This window comes from Mirounga angustirostris, unplaced genomic scaffold, assembly GCF_029215605.1.
Source record: "Mirounga angustirostris isolate CCGP_5_RB_7025 unplaced genomic scaffold, mMirAng1.0.hap1 SCAF_6, whole genome shotgun sequence".
Classification (NCBI taxonomy): Eukaryota; Metazoa; Chordata; class Mammalia; order Carnivora; family Phocidae; genus Mirounga; species Mirounga angustirostris.
Genome location: NW_026991714.1, coordinates 151,421,866 through 151,436,729, shown reverse-complemented (window position 1 = coordinate 151,436,729; position 14,864 = coordinate 151,421,866).

Genomic DNA, 14,864 nt, shown 5'->3' with positions numbered 1-14,864 from the left:
TAAGTTACTATTACTTCATTCTCCTTTGCTGGTTACAGAGGAAATTCCTCCCAATACAGCACTTTTAAGATGGCTTTTATCTGCTGAATACATCGTGAAGATTTGAAGATTGCTGTGTCTGGGAGCAGGACCACCTTATCTCACCAGGGGCATGCTATCTGCTACTGAAGAAGGCATTTTTCACGCAGTAAGACGTTTAGCATAATGCTTAGTGAAACTCCACCATAAAAATATTATTTCCAAACATCTCGGAAACAAAAGTGAGCATCTTCAGAAAGAAATTCTTTTTTGGATTAGGCTTGGAAACCAGATCTTGTGCATCCTTTATGTGCAGTGGGCTTTTATGGTTGTGAGTTCACATGGCTGCCCAGAGGCTGGTGACAAGTAAAGGCTTCCAATAAAAGCTGTGTCGTTGGTGTTAATATTAAGCACACTTAGGCATATACTGATAATGAAATACTAAGTAAGGAGAACAGTTGCCTCAAAATATATCTTTTTATCAACAACAGCTGTGCAATTTATTTAAAAAAATCTGAATGCAATGCTTTCTTATTTTCCAAGGATAGCATGAAACGCCCCACGAGGAGATCTAGAAACATCAGTGATGTACTGGAATTCCTATCATAGCTAGGAGCAGGCACAGCATCCGAATGTGTGCCTGGCATCCACATGGTTACAGAAAGCATACTGTTTTTTTTTTTTAAATTTTTATTTTTTGGACAAATATTTGGTTTCCTCACTTCTCATGTGCATGATTGAAGGTGACTTGATCTAATTCAATTTTTCTTCGTAGGAGATATGATCAAATGAGGCTTTTGCCTTGGTGAATCCAAAGAACAGCTGAATCATGTTGGTCCATAGTAGGGGTAATGGGAAGAAAGCAATGGTTGCTTTGGCTTAGTTTCTCAAGTGTCTTGATATCTAATTTAAGGGCAAGTGTGTTTGTCTTCAGTAAGTAATAATTATACAGCTCATCATATGTAGGTGACAAGTGAGAAGGTCCTTCGTAACATGTAGGTGTTTTTAAATCTGTTTCTAATGAAAACTCCGGAAATATTTGGGGGGAATGAGGCAGAAGGGCTTGTGTGTGTGCCAGAAAAAATCTCTGGAAGCTGAGCTGTGACAGGCAGCGCTGGGTAGTTTTCAGAAAGACCTGAAATGTAAGGAAGATGATTCTGTCCACAATGTTGTGAAGGGGGAAGAGATGAGTGGCATCAGCATATTCTACCTCTACTCAAACATTTATTGTTGCTTTATGATGATATCTGATTTGGTGATGCAGATCGTATTAGGACTTAACCCAGGGGATCTTGCCAGCGAGATGAGTTCAGGCTGTAGGTTGCTGGCTTCAGGGGGTCCTAAGTGGAGCTGAGCAGGTGGAACAGAGTCCACAAGATTCCATGGAATGAGCGTCCCTAGGCTGGCAGTGGAGATGCCCAACACAAAGCCCCCAGAATCCTGTGCTTCTCTCTGTGCAGACATTAGCCTAGGACAGCTGCTGGTGTCATTTCAGGGGTTGGTCTGAGAGAAGCCTGGAACAGCCCACGAGGAGCCCTGAGTGAGCCATGGTTAATGGAATGGTTTGCTCCCAGGCAGTGGTGGGAGAAGACTTTGGCCTCCTGGCAAACGGTTTCTGAGAGGACTGATGCAGAGCCAGACATTGGAGCAGTCACATATTGGAAACAAATGAAATATGGGCTTGGCTTACATTTGTGGTGAAGAATATTTTATTACTAGGATCAGTTTTTTTAGAAAATACACGTGTTGGAAGTCCTGTTTGGATCAGTCTACTAATGTGTGTGCATGTTTCCTTTTAGAAATTGGGTATTGCTGGGATTGGTAAAAAATTAATATTTTAATTATTTGTATCATAAAGTTAGTATACTTTGTTATGGCAATTAGTGTTTTATTGAAGTCTGTCAAAACCATAAATTATTGAGACTTAAAAATACAACTGTAGTGTCATGTTTGCATAAACATTGAATCGATATGCATTGGTGTTATAACCCAACTAAGCTTCTAAATGATGATATCCTACTTTTTTCATTTAAAAATAAATTAATTAAAAAAATAAAGTAACTAAAATTTAAATTAAAAAAAAAGGTAGTAGTGAGTCCTACTTCTGTCAGTAATGGAAATGGACAGGGAAATGGACATTCATCTGGAATTTATCTTTGTATATGGCATAAGGTAGGGGTTTTTGTTTTCTTCTAGTTGGAGGACCAATTTTGAAAGCACTATTTATTAAATAAACTATCCCTTTTGCACAGAAAAAATAAATTATGAATACTATCACTTTAGGAATCAGAAGTCACTAGTATTTCAAGCATAGAATAATTTTTTTTTTTAAGAGTAAAAATTAAAAGGAAGTATTCCACATGAAAATGTTCGAAAGAAGCATAACATTTAGGAGAGAAATATGAGAAAAAGTTAGGATGATGTCAAATAAATCCTGATGATCAAAGAAATATTTATAAAGCAGCAAAATTCTTGGTTTTAAATAGAATGACATAAGAAAAAAATACTTAAGAAAGATTATGAATATCTTTCCTAGTCATTAAATATTCTTTGTCCACATACCATTCAGTGAATAAACTGTACCTCAGTGAATGCATAGGCCATAGGGCTTGTGTACATCCCAACTACTGGGCATTCAGAATCTTTCCAACTTTTGTCTATCATAAGCAATGTTGCAGTGAACATCTGTGTAGGTGTTTTTTGCAATTAGTTGTTTCCTTAAGACAAATTCCTGTAAGTAAACTGCTGGCTAAAGAGGATAAATGTTTTCAGATAGATCTTTTGTTGGCTATGAGAGATGCAGGGTCATCTATTGAATAGATGGTTCTTCCTGTTTTACCTTAGCATCAGCTCTGTCAGAAAGCCAGTGACCACAAATGTGTGCTTCTGTCTCTGCACACTCTATTCTATTCCATCGATCTGCGTGCCTTTCCATGTGCACTATATTAAGTGAGGTAGCTTTACAAAAAGACTTGATAGCTGGTGGAATATATCTGCCAGCCTTGTTTTTCTCCTCAAGACTGTCTTGGCTCTCTTTGACCTTCTGCCTTCTGCCTATTAGAATTAGCTTGTCAGTTTCCACACACACAAAAAGTTCTGATTTTGATTAGAAAAACATTGAATCTGTAGGTCATTTTAGGGAGAATTGATAACTTTAAAATACCAGATAAAGTTACATTTCTCCATTTATCTAGGTCTTCTAAGATTTCTCTCAATGTTTTATAATTTTCAGTACAGAAATCTTATACATCCTTTGTTGGATTTAGCCTTATTGTTTTCATATTTCTTCATGCTGTTATAAGGAGTACCTTTAAAATTTTTTGTTTTCTAGTTGTTTTCTTAGTATATTGAAATGTGTTTGCTTTTTATTGATTGAAGCATGTGAAATTGCCAATATTCAACTCAAAAATGGCGATTTCATATGGCTCAATCTACTACACTGATCTTGCTCAATCCTTACGTGATAATAATAATTTATTTATAGATCCTTTTGGATTAATTCAGTATAAAATACAAGATGTGAAATAATTGCATTTTTACATTTTGCCTTCCAATTCTTACTATAAGATTTTTCTCATTGTTTATTGCTCTGAGCAGGACTTCCAGTACAACACTGAATGCAAGTAGTAATGGTGCCATCTTTGTTTATAATTACAGCTGCAAAACTTTCACTCTTTCACTCTTCAACATGACATATGTTATGGACTTTCTTTGGACTCATGGATATTTATTTTAGTCTTTGAATTATAATGCAATACTATTATTTTTTATTTGTTGCTGAAGTTGTTTAGCCATTGAAAGTTTTTCAGGTTGGCACCCACACGTTTTGTAGTACAAAGTTCTGTGGGTTCTGACAAATGCTTGGAGTCGTATGTCCTCCACTCCAGTTGTATCATCTTCAAAGTTCCTCTGGCTGCCCTTCTACAGACAATGCCTTCCCTCAACCCCGGCCCCTGACAACCACCAATCAGCTACTCCCTATAGTTTGCTTTCTCTAGATCATCCAATAGATGGAATCATATGATATACAGCCTTTTGGGTCTGGCTTCTTAGTCAAATGTTTTTGTCATCCACGTTGTTGTATGGACCCATAGTATTGGTAGTATTCCATTGCATGGATATATCACCATTTGTGTACTTATTCACTGACTGAAGGACACAGCTAGGTTGTTTCCAGTTTTTGGCTAACATATATAAATCATCTATACACACTCATGCCCAGATTTCTGTGTGAACATATATTTGCAGTTCTCTGGAGTAGATACCTAGGAGTGAGCTTGCTTAGGTTATACAGTAGTTGTACATTTCACTTTGTAAGTAGTGGTCAACCTGCCTTCCAAGGTTGGTATACCATTTTGCATTCCAGCCAACAATGTATGAGAATTCCAGTTGTTCCACATTCTTACAAACGCTTATCATTGTCCATTCTTTTTCTTTTAGGTATTCTAACGAGCTTGTAGTAATATCTTCTTGTGGTTTTATTTGCATTTCCCTGTTAGCTAATGATGTTGAACATCTTATTATATGTTTGTTTGCCAACCTTATCTTTTCTTGGGTGAAATGTCCATACCTTTGGCTTATTTATTTATTTTAAGTAGGCTCCATGCTTAGCATGAAGCCCAACATGGGGCTTGAACTAATGACACTGAGATCAAGACCTGAGCTGAAACCAAGAGTCAGACACTTAACCAACTGAGCCACCCAGGTGCCCTTGTAATTCTACTTTTAAAAATGCAGAAATACAAAGAAGCTAGAATAGCCAAAACAATTTTGAAAAAGAAGAACAAAGTTGGAGGACTTGATTTCAAGACTTATTATAATGAAAATAGTGTGGTAGTGGCAAAAGAATAGACCATACCATACAGACCAATAGAACAGAATAGAGAGCCTGGAAATAAAGCCACATGAATAGAGTCAAGTGATTTTTGACCAAGGCGCAAAGTCAGTTCAATGGAAAAAAGAGAGCTCTTAAAAAATTAGCATTGAAAACTCTCCACAGATAACCCTGCTGGGATTTTGACAGCACTGCATTGAATAGATAGATTAAATTGGGGAGAACCGATATTTGAACATTATTGAGTCTTCCAATCCATGAACATGGATATCTTTCCATTGATTTAGGTCTTCTTTGATTTCTTTTATTAGTGTTTTGTAGTTTTCAACATACAGAACCTGCAGAGATGTTGTTAGATTTACAGCTATTTCATTTGCTATTGTAAATGTTATTTAAAAAAAAAAATAATTTCCAGTTGTTCATTAATGGTATGTAGAAATACAAGTGATTTTTGTATCTCGACTTAATAACTTGTTGAACTCATTCATTATTTCTAGGAGCTTCTGTAGATTCCTTGTGACTTTTTTTCATAGACAATTGTGCCATCCCTGAACAGAGATAGTTTTTTCCTTTACACCTGATCTATATCCCTCTTATTTCTTTTTCTTGCCTTATTGCTCTGTCTTCCAGTACAATGTTGAACAGGAGTGGTGAGAGGGAACATCCTTGTCCTGTTCCCAATCTTAGGGGGAAGCATTCAGTTTTTCAGCATATCAGCTGTATGGTTTTTTGAAAAAAAAATTGTTTATTTGTTTTTGTTTTGTTTTGTATATGCTCTTTATCCTTTAATGAAGCTAGCTCTCTCCTATGCCTAGTTTGCTGAGACCATTTACCAGGAATGTATTTTGTGTTTTTCAAGAGCTTTTTGGCATCTGTTGAGATGATCGTGTGATGACTTCAGTCAGTGTCATTCTGATTAAGTCTCAATCTTGGACCTGCACCCTGTCCCTGGGCCTCAGCCGTGTGACTTTCTTGATTCTCCTGTCCCTCTCTGCTGAAAGTGTGGGCTCACTGAGACCATGCCCCTTCCCTGGGGGAAGGGTTTATGCTGATTTGCATCCTCTGTCACCAGGGAAGCTTGTGCCCTTCCCCAACCTATTAGAACTCTTGTTCCTGGTAGAAGAGAGCAATCCTAGAGAAGCTTCCTGTCCCTTTGCTTTTCTGCTGTTCTCTTGCCCAAGGTTTGCACACAATGGATGTTTTCAAGAGCTTGTTAAGTCCTTTGTCGTGTGAAGAAAGAGCCCCTGAGAAGGTACGTACACCCCCCTGCACTGGCAGCCCTTGGGGAGTCATACTGTTAGTTTGGCCAATCTATAGACCTTCACCAATTTGTCACCTGCTCTAGCTCAACACTTCTCCCCAGCATCTGGTTGCATCTGGTCTGGGCAGCCCAGGCTGGCACCTCTCCTTTCCCTGCAGGCACCATCCCATCTTAGGTTTTGGCCCAGTTACTTGCTGTGACTTCTGCTCTCTGATGAGTCAAAAAAAAAAAACCAAAAAAACAAAAACACAAAACCTGTGGATATGAAGTTAGTCTGTCTTTTTTTGTTAAAAAGGGTAAGAGCAATGCTCCTTCCAGCTCACTATGTCTCAGAACAGAAGCTACAGGTCTTTCTGACAAGAGGGCTTGTTTTTAAATTATGAATGCATGTAAGTTTTGTCAAATACTTTTTCTGCATCTCTTGAAATATTCATATTTCTGTGGGTAATTCACCACATAAACAAAATAAAGGAGAAAATAACATGAAATATATATACATATATGTATATGTAATGTATTTATTTAAAATTTTGAAACAATTTTGAAACAATAACACACTTGCAGAAAATATTGGGAGTAGAAAGAACTTGCTTTTTCTAAAGCATTTGCAAATAAGTTGTTGACATATTTCCCCCATTATCCCTGAATACTTTTGGAGCATATTTTTATAAAAAGGACATTTTTCTATATAACCATCAAAATCAAGATATCAACATCGATTGATCCTACCATCTAATCCTCAGACCCTATTCAAGTTTTTCCAATTGTTTCAACAATATCTTTATAGCCAAAGGGTTTTTACAGGATCACCTGTTGCATTTAGTTGTGTGTCTTCCTATCCCTTTTGTTCTGGCACAGTTCCCTAGTCTTTCCCTGACTTCATGACTTTGACACTTTGGGAGATTAAAGGCCATTGGTTTTGTAGTGTCCCCCAATCTGGATTTGTCTAATATTTTCTTACAATTGGATTGAGGTTCTGTTTCCTTTGCAGGAGTCTGCTGTGTTCTCACTAGATCCTATCAGGTGGCATGTGATTCCAATTTGTTTCATTATTAATGATGTTTATTTTGACTACTTGATGAAGATGGTGTCTGCCAGGTTCCTCCACTGGAAACTTACTAATTTCTCCTTTGAAATTAATAAGCATTTTTGAGGGGGAGGTACTTTGAAACTATGTATATCCTGTTCCTCATCAAGTTTTACACTAATTACTTAATTAATTTCTGAAAAGACTCATGTTTCCTACTCCTCTCAATGGACTACACTCCGTTATTATCATTATTCACTTCAATGCGCAGATTGTCCCCAGTCTGTCCAGGGGGAGCTCATTTAAGCTGGCTTGGGTGTTTGTTGGCATGGCCCATTCTTTTTTGAGCATTTTCTTGCTTTCTGGCATAATAGTTTCAGGATCATCTTGTGTTTTTCCTGCTCGAGACCTGGAATAAGCCATTTCTCAGGACTTCTCATTTCTTTTAGTGGAAAGTGGTATTTAGAGGCTAAGGTCTGCTGCTAGATGTGCTTATCGTTGTTGGGGCGTCACCGCCCCCAGGCTCTCTCAAGCAGAGCTAAGTGACAATTTTTTATTGAAAGTACATATGTATATGTGTACACCTATATATGCATATACACACAGACATATGCACATATGTTCATCACATCTAAATTAATTCATTCATCTGTCTGACTGTCTATCTATCATCTTTCTATCTACCTACCACCTACATATCTAATCATTATCTAAAACCACTGCTTCACTCTGATATATCCCATTCCAAACCAACATCACAGTGTTCTTAGTTTTTTCCATTCCCATACTCGTAACTTTCTTCTCCAACCCTGCAAGAACCCTGGCTGTTTTAACCCTTGCTCTTCCTTCATTTGCTCACTCCATAGGACATAACTGATCTCTTGGCTCTGCCAGGACTCCCTCCCCAGCTGGGATGCGCTGCCTACCCTGCTGGTGCTCCATGCTGTCCTTCTGGGCTGGTGCCTCCTCTTCTGACGTCCTTCTCTAGTGCACTGCAGGGCCCCTCTGCCTTACACGACGTGCCTTCCCTGCTCCTCTGGCTAGTGTAGGACTGGATTTTTCAGGAAGGAAGAGAGAAAGCAGAAGCAGAAACACATTGATTTAAAATCCATACATTCCTACTATGAGCTCAACTTAGGCTTCATGCATTTTCCATTTGGCACTTTGCTGGATTATTTGTGCCAGTATCTTCTTCAGTGTTTTGTGTCTCTATTCTTGGGAACAGTTGGCCAGTAGATTTTCTTTCTTACATCACCCTTGTCAGGTTTTGGCATGAATGCCAAAGTAGTCTCATAAGATGAGTTGGGAAGTGTTTTACCTTTTTCTGGCCTCTGGAAAAGTTTCCGTAAGATTGGTATTATCTTTCCCCCAAAAGACCAAGAAGGATTCCTTAATGAAACCATCTTGGCCTGGAGATTTTTAGGGGAATGGAGAAATTTAAATTGCAAGTTAAATTTCTTTAATAAGTGTGTGACTTCATATTCCTACTTCTTTTATCAGTTTTCTAAGTTGCATTTTGGTTAGAGTTTTTCTCTATCATAATTTCCAAATTAATTTGCATAAAATTATAATATCCTCTTATTGTCTTTTTAACATCTACAGACTATGTGGTAATGCTCCATTTCTAATTCTTCATTTTGATAATCTGTGTTCTCTCTCTCTCTCTTTCTCTAGAACAAACTTTGAAGGAGTTGCCAATTTTCTTAGATTTTATTTATTTATTTTTATTTATTTTTTTAGAGATTTTATTTATTCATTTGAGAGAGAGAGAATGAGAGAGAGCACATGAGAGGGGGGAGGGTCAGAGGGAGAAGCAGACTCCCTGCTGAGCAGGGAGCCCGATGTGGGACTTGATCCAGGGACTCCAGGATCATGACCTGAGCCGAAGGCAGTCGCTTAACCAACTGAGCCACCCAGGTGCCCAATTTTCTTAGATTTTAAAAGAACCACTTTTGGCTTTGATTTTTCTCTTTTGTCCATTTGATTTACATTTATAAAATATTTTTCCTTATTTTTTTCTTGTACTTTTCTTGGATATAATTTACTCTTCTTTTTCTAAAGGGCTGAGATAGATAATTCAATCTGTTATTTTAAGTCTTTTAATTTATTCATATAAGCATTTAAGGCTATCAATTGCCCTCTAAGCATGCCTTTAGCTGTATCCCATAGATTGTATTGTTTTGCATTTTTTAATCCTTTAATGTAAAATATTTGATATTTTCTGTAATAATTTGTTCTTTTATCTACTGGTTATTTAAAAGTGTATTTCTGACTTTCTAAGTAATTGAGGACTTTCTGGCTATATTTTGTTATTTCTAGGTTATTTCTTCTGTGCTCAGAGGATATCTTCTGAATGATTTCAATCCTTGTAACTTTGTTGAGACTTACTCCATATTCCAGGATATGGCCAATCACTCTGCTGCTTATATTTATCTCTTCTAAAATTTTAGTTGTGAGTATGGGATCCTTGTTCTCTGCCTTTATATCTATCGTTTCCTCCCTCATCCTTTGTTTTTTTTTTCCTTATCCTCTCTTTCTGTGAGTAGAGCTTCTCCAATTTATCCTCCATGTTATATCAAATTTTATGTACTTTCCATGTTATTTTTACAGCTCCTAAAGTGTATTTAAATTGGACTATTGAATTTTTAGTTTTTTAGTAGTATTTCATTTTATTTATTTATTTTATTTTATTTTATTTTATTTTTTTAAAGATTTTATTTATTTATTTGATAGAGAGAGAGACAGTGAGAGAGGGAACACAAGCAGGGGGAGTGGGAGAGGGAGAAGCAGGCCTCCCGCTGAGCAGGGAGCCTGATGTGGGGCTCGATCCCAGGACTCCAGGATCACGACCCGAGCCGAAGGCAGACGCTTAATGACTGAGCCACCCAGGCGCCCCTCATTTTTTTTTTTTTTTTTGGAGAGTTTCTTTGTTTTTTTAAAGGTTTTATTTATTTATTTGAGACAGACCGGGGGGGGGGTGGAGGGCAAAGGGAAGGGGAGGAGCAGACTCCCTGCTGAGCAGGGAGCTTTAGTAGAATTTTATTCTTATATCTACCTCCTTTCCCATTTTCTCATGGTTTTCTCTTTCTTAGCTTGTTGTCTTATCTTGTATTTGTCTGCAAAGAATGCGAATGCTTCTACTCTAGTTGTCCCCACTCTTCAAATACTCTGTCCTGCACTCAAAGAAACAATAATCTCTTAGTGGTTTATAGATATTTAAAAATAGAATATATGTGGAAGTGCTACAGATAGCAAAGAGCTGTATAATTTAAAGGTGATGTTATTAGTCATAGTGGTGCTCTGTCACAAATAGTAATTCTTGAAAATCTGCAGAATCAGGGGAAACTGGAAAAGACACTAGAGCTACAATTGATATATGGCCTAAAATGTCTTATAACAGTACAAGTTTTTATACATATTTGGAATTTAGGCACAGAAATGGAGAGGACTTGAAAACTTCAGTCTTAAAAATCTAGGTCTTGCTCACTGGATTTTAGCAGATGGTATTTTGAATGAGTGAGCACTCTGAGTAGGGAAGGCAGTGCTCCTTCTGAAGGGAAACCTCACTTTTCCCCTTCGTTATTGTACTTTCATGGAAAATGACTGATGATTATGTACTTAATTAACAGAGAGAATAAGATTTCACTGTTTTCTGACAATAAGTACACACTCATGTTCTGAAAGGCGGTGGTGGATCTGTTAGGGATGCTAACAGCTACAGTGGTTAACTGAGTGATTTATGGAAGAAAGGCATTCATCTCACAACTATGGAGTATTGAAGTAAGGGCTCCCGGTTGGCTGTTTCAGCCCCAAAATGCAAACGGAGACCATAATCTTTCTTTCTTTCTGCTCTTGTTCTTAGCGTCTTCCATTACTTGGTAACCTGGGGCTGTTGAGTGGCTGCCAGTGGTTCAGAATCACTCCTGCTTCCAAGGTGGGGAGAACTGGGCTGGGGCTGTCTCAGCAACTACTTGCCCCTCATATCTGAAAATGAAGTCATTCTCAGTGCCCCTCTCCCTGTCCCTAGCAGCAGGCTTCCACTTACAACTCCTGTCCCACTAGGGCTCACAGATCCCCTTGGTTGCAAGGCAACAACCAGATGCTTTGTCCATTGGGCAGCCACAATGGTGGTATGCTCCTGCCTTCCATCTGGGTTGGGATGCTTCCCGGTACAGGTAATTAGCAGGACACGTGTTATCACTGTGTTGTCCAGTGAAGTTGAAGATCTGACCTTTAACTGAAATCTGCCTTCTTGAAATGGAATGTGCTGCTATGCATCAAGTGAGCATTCTGCTCCCAGTGGTGGGCACAGAATCTGCCCTCAGTGTCAGCTTCACTGTCTGTTCCTGTAGACTTTCTATGTGGCTCCTAGGAGGTGGAGCTGCACACAGTCCAGGTGGGGACCACGGAGCCTATATTGTTTACTCCTGCTCTGCACGTAGTGCCTTGCAGGGGAGAGGGAAGGACGGAGTGGCACTCAGCTGCCTCCACTCCACATGAGGGATGGGGACCACCCAGACTCTGGGCAGGAATCTGAGGGCTCTAGGGTCCAGGTTATTCAACCATGGGGGACATTTCAGGAGACCCTTTTCAACTCAGAGCATTTCAAAATGTTAATTGTCTTTCTCTTACTTTGATCTATTACATAAAACTCTCCTTTCTCTCCCCCCCCCAGACTTTCTCATTACAAAAAATTATGTCAATTATGATTTAAAAAAATTAGGTCATAGATAAATAAATAGGAACCCTTGTCATCTTGTGTGCAGTTGTCTGTTTGCCCTTTTCAGTATATTATCTGAGACTCCTTTCTAGGTCTATTTTGTTCCATATTTTCTCAATTACTTTCTATTTAGATAAAATCCTGTCAGTTGTCAAGATTACAAGCAAGAATAGATTGTGAATAAATAAATAACAGTCCTTGTCATATTCTGTGCTGTTGTCTGCTTGTCCTCCCTGCCCCAGCACTGAATCTGGGCCCTGCTCCTGGTGGCTGCTCAGTAAGTACGTTCAGGTGTTGTTGTGGCTGAGAAGTCCGAGAACTGGCCATAGCACCCAGCATTGCTACTGTCCTGCATCCATTTCCTAGGCTTTCTGGAAGTAGGAAATACTGAAAAGGAATGCACAAGTATGGCAAATGTGTCGTATTTGCTTAAGGGACATTGTGAAGGCAAACTTTCTTGAAGGCAAACTCTGCTTGTGTTTCACTGAATGTTCAAGAATAGGGTACTGACACAGTTTTAAGTTTGGGAATTGGCAGGAGGAATCAGATAAAGGATAATTGGGCTGCCCTTTTTCCTTCAGAAAATGCCCCGTAAAATCAGTGGCATTGTCACTGAGAAAGATCTGGAGGAAGGGCTCCTTTTGAGGACAGCCTTCAGACAAGGGGAATAACACCCTTTGACTCCCCAGTGTCCACTTAAAGTCATGGCTGAATGCTAACCTGGAAGCTTTATTGCTCGGCCAGTGACCAGTGATTGTTATGATATATAAAGGGAAGGTTGAAATGTGACGTCTCATAGAACAAATGGACTGTGATACCCTGAGGTGAGCCCCAGTTAAGACGGGAGCCCTTAAGGTTTCTCTGGCCCATCCTCTAATTGTGCCTTTTTCTCAGCCATTTGTTTAAATGGAGAGTCAAAACAATTAATTCCCTTAAAATACTTAAATGCTTAAAATATGGCATCTTCAATGTTACTTATTTTCATGGAGGATAGAGTAAAAGATTTAAAATTTCTCAAGGTTCAAAGGAGTGAATATCTAATGGTGGAATCTTGTGTGGGCAAAGTAGAGATTTGGGGGTTATTGTTCACTTCCATACACAGAACTGTCTAATTCACTCAGAAGCCTCCCTTGAACAAAAAATAACCTGTGCCAAGCACTTTCTTGCATGAGAAATTGTTGCATTTATCATGTAAGTGGTCCAAGTTCCTCATTTGGGGGCCCAGGTGTCTCTAGCAGTACAGAAAGTCACATCTGATGGTGGCCTTAGCTTACATGTGGAAGAGGCTCGGAACTCTCCTTGTCAGAAAATGAGACACCTGCTTTTGATATATATATTTTTTCCAGTCCAGTTAGATCTCACAAGGGAAGGAACCACCCTTTACTTCCCTGGGTATTCCTCTGGCTCACGTGCAGTGCTTGGCACAGAGCAGATGCTAAAACCTGTGGTCCCCACCTTCAGATATTGGAATTAACAATTATTGTCCTGGAAATACCCTGTTTCCCTTGTCTTCTTCTGAAAGACACAACTCTGATTGTGCTGCCTTCATTCCCTCCCTTTTTCTTTCCACTCAGTCACTCACTCATTTCTTTAATGGGTTTATTACCAAATGGTCCAGGTGCAGTTCCCAGGTTTGTTTTTTACTAATTGTGTGTTCTTTGACAATAATAGCTGATAAGAATCCGGGCTACTTTTTAAGTGATAATCATGTTCAAGGCGTTGGTTTCAGTGCTAAGCTTGGTTCTCCATCCGTAAATGAAGATGCTAATAACTATCTCTTGGGTTGTGAGGATGAAATACAGTGATATATGCAAATTTCCCAGCACAGAGCTTGGCACATGGGAAATGTTTGATAAAAGGAGGTTATCACCTTAACAAAACTCCACTGGGCATGTGCTCTGTGCTCCCTGCTGTGACAAGTGCCCCCACACATCAAAACCTTCGGTGAGTATTTTTGATTCAGTTGACCTGTATCTGGGACCCTGGACCAGGAGAATCAAATCCTGTGCTGAGTGCTATTGAAATCTTGTTCAGAAATGTGTTCAGAAACTTCCCAGCACCAAGTACTTTTCCCCAGTTGTTGCCAGGGAATTATAATTTCCCCCTTTCTGAAATGAGAAATATACCTGAACTTAATATTCAGCTGTGCCCATTGAAGGGACTTCCAAGGTACTGAGAAATTGGGTCTATCTATAACAAGACTTTCTTAATTTTATGTGAGATGAAGGAAACATTTTAAGACCCTACAATAAATGCCATTTTGAAACAGTTGAAGGCAAATGCCCACACCGCATTATCTTGTTCAAGGTTTTTCTGTATTCTGATGGCGGTCTTTGTTTTCATAAATGATCATTGTTAATGTTTTCTGGTTGAATGAAATCAGAGATGGACTTCTCTATGATCCTTCTTCAAAATCACACTGAGTAATAAGAGGACAGGAAGTTCTAAGATGTTTATGAAATAAAGGATGAATAATAGCTCAGGGATGCCCAGAATTTTTTTTTTTTATTATCATCACTATCTTCAAAATGCTTGATTGCTTTGGTCTTTAGATTCCAAAAGGTCTGGTGTGCTTCTTAATCATGTGGCAAAATTGTGAGGCTTCTGCAGACTCTCACGGTCATAAGTTTGATTTATGCCAATCAGCCGTCCGTGATTGAACTCTCCGCAGCAGTGTTTCTGCTAAGTGCCTCATAGCTGGATCATGATGGACAACGTGGACACTGAAGCCAGAGGGCCTGTGTGGCCTATCAGCTGGGTGACTTTAGGAAGGTCGTATGACCTCTCTGTGCTTATGTTTTCTCATCTGTAAAATGCGGATACTAAGGGTCCCTGCCTCATATGGCTTTCTACAAATTAAATACATTAATATTTATAAAGGACCTAAGGTCATTGCTTGAGAAATGCAATGTCTATCCAACCTTCACTTGGACATCTCCATTTGCAGACCCCGCTGTAGAGAAAGAGGAAATCTTGGATGATAGACACTTCTCTATTGTTCTCC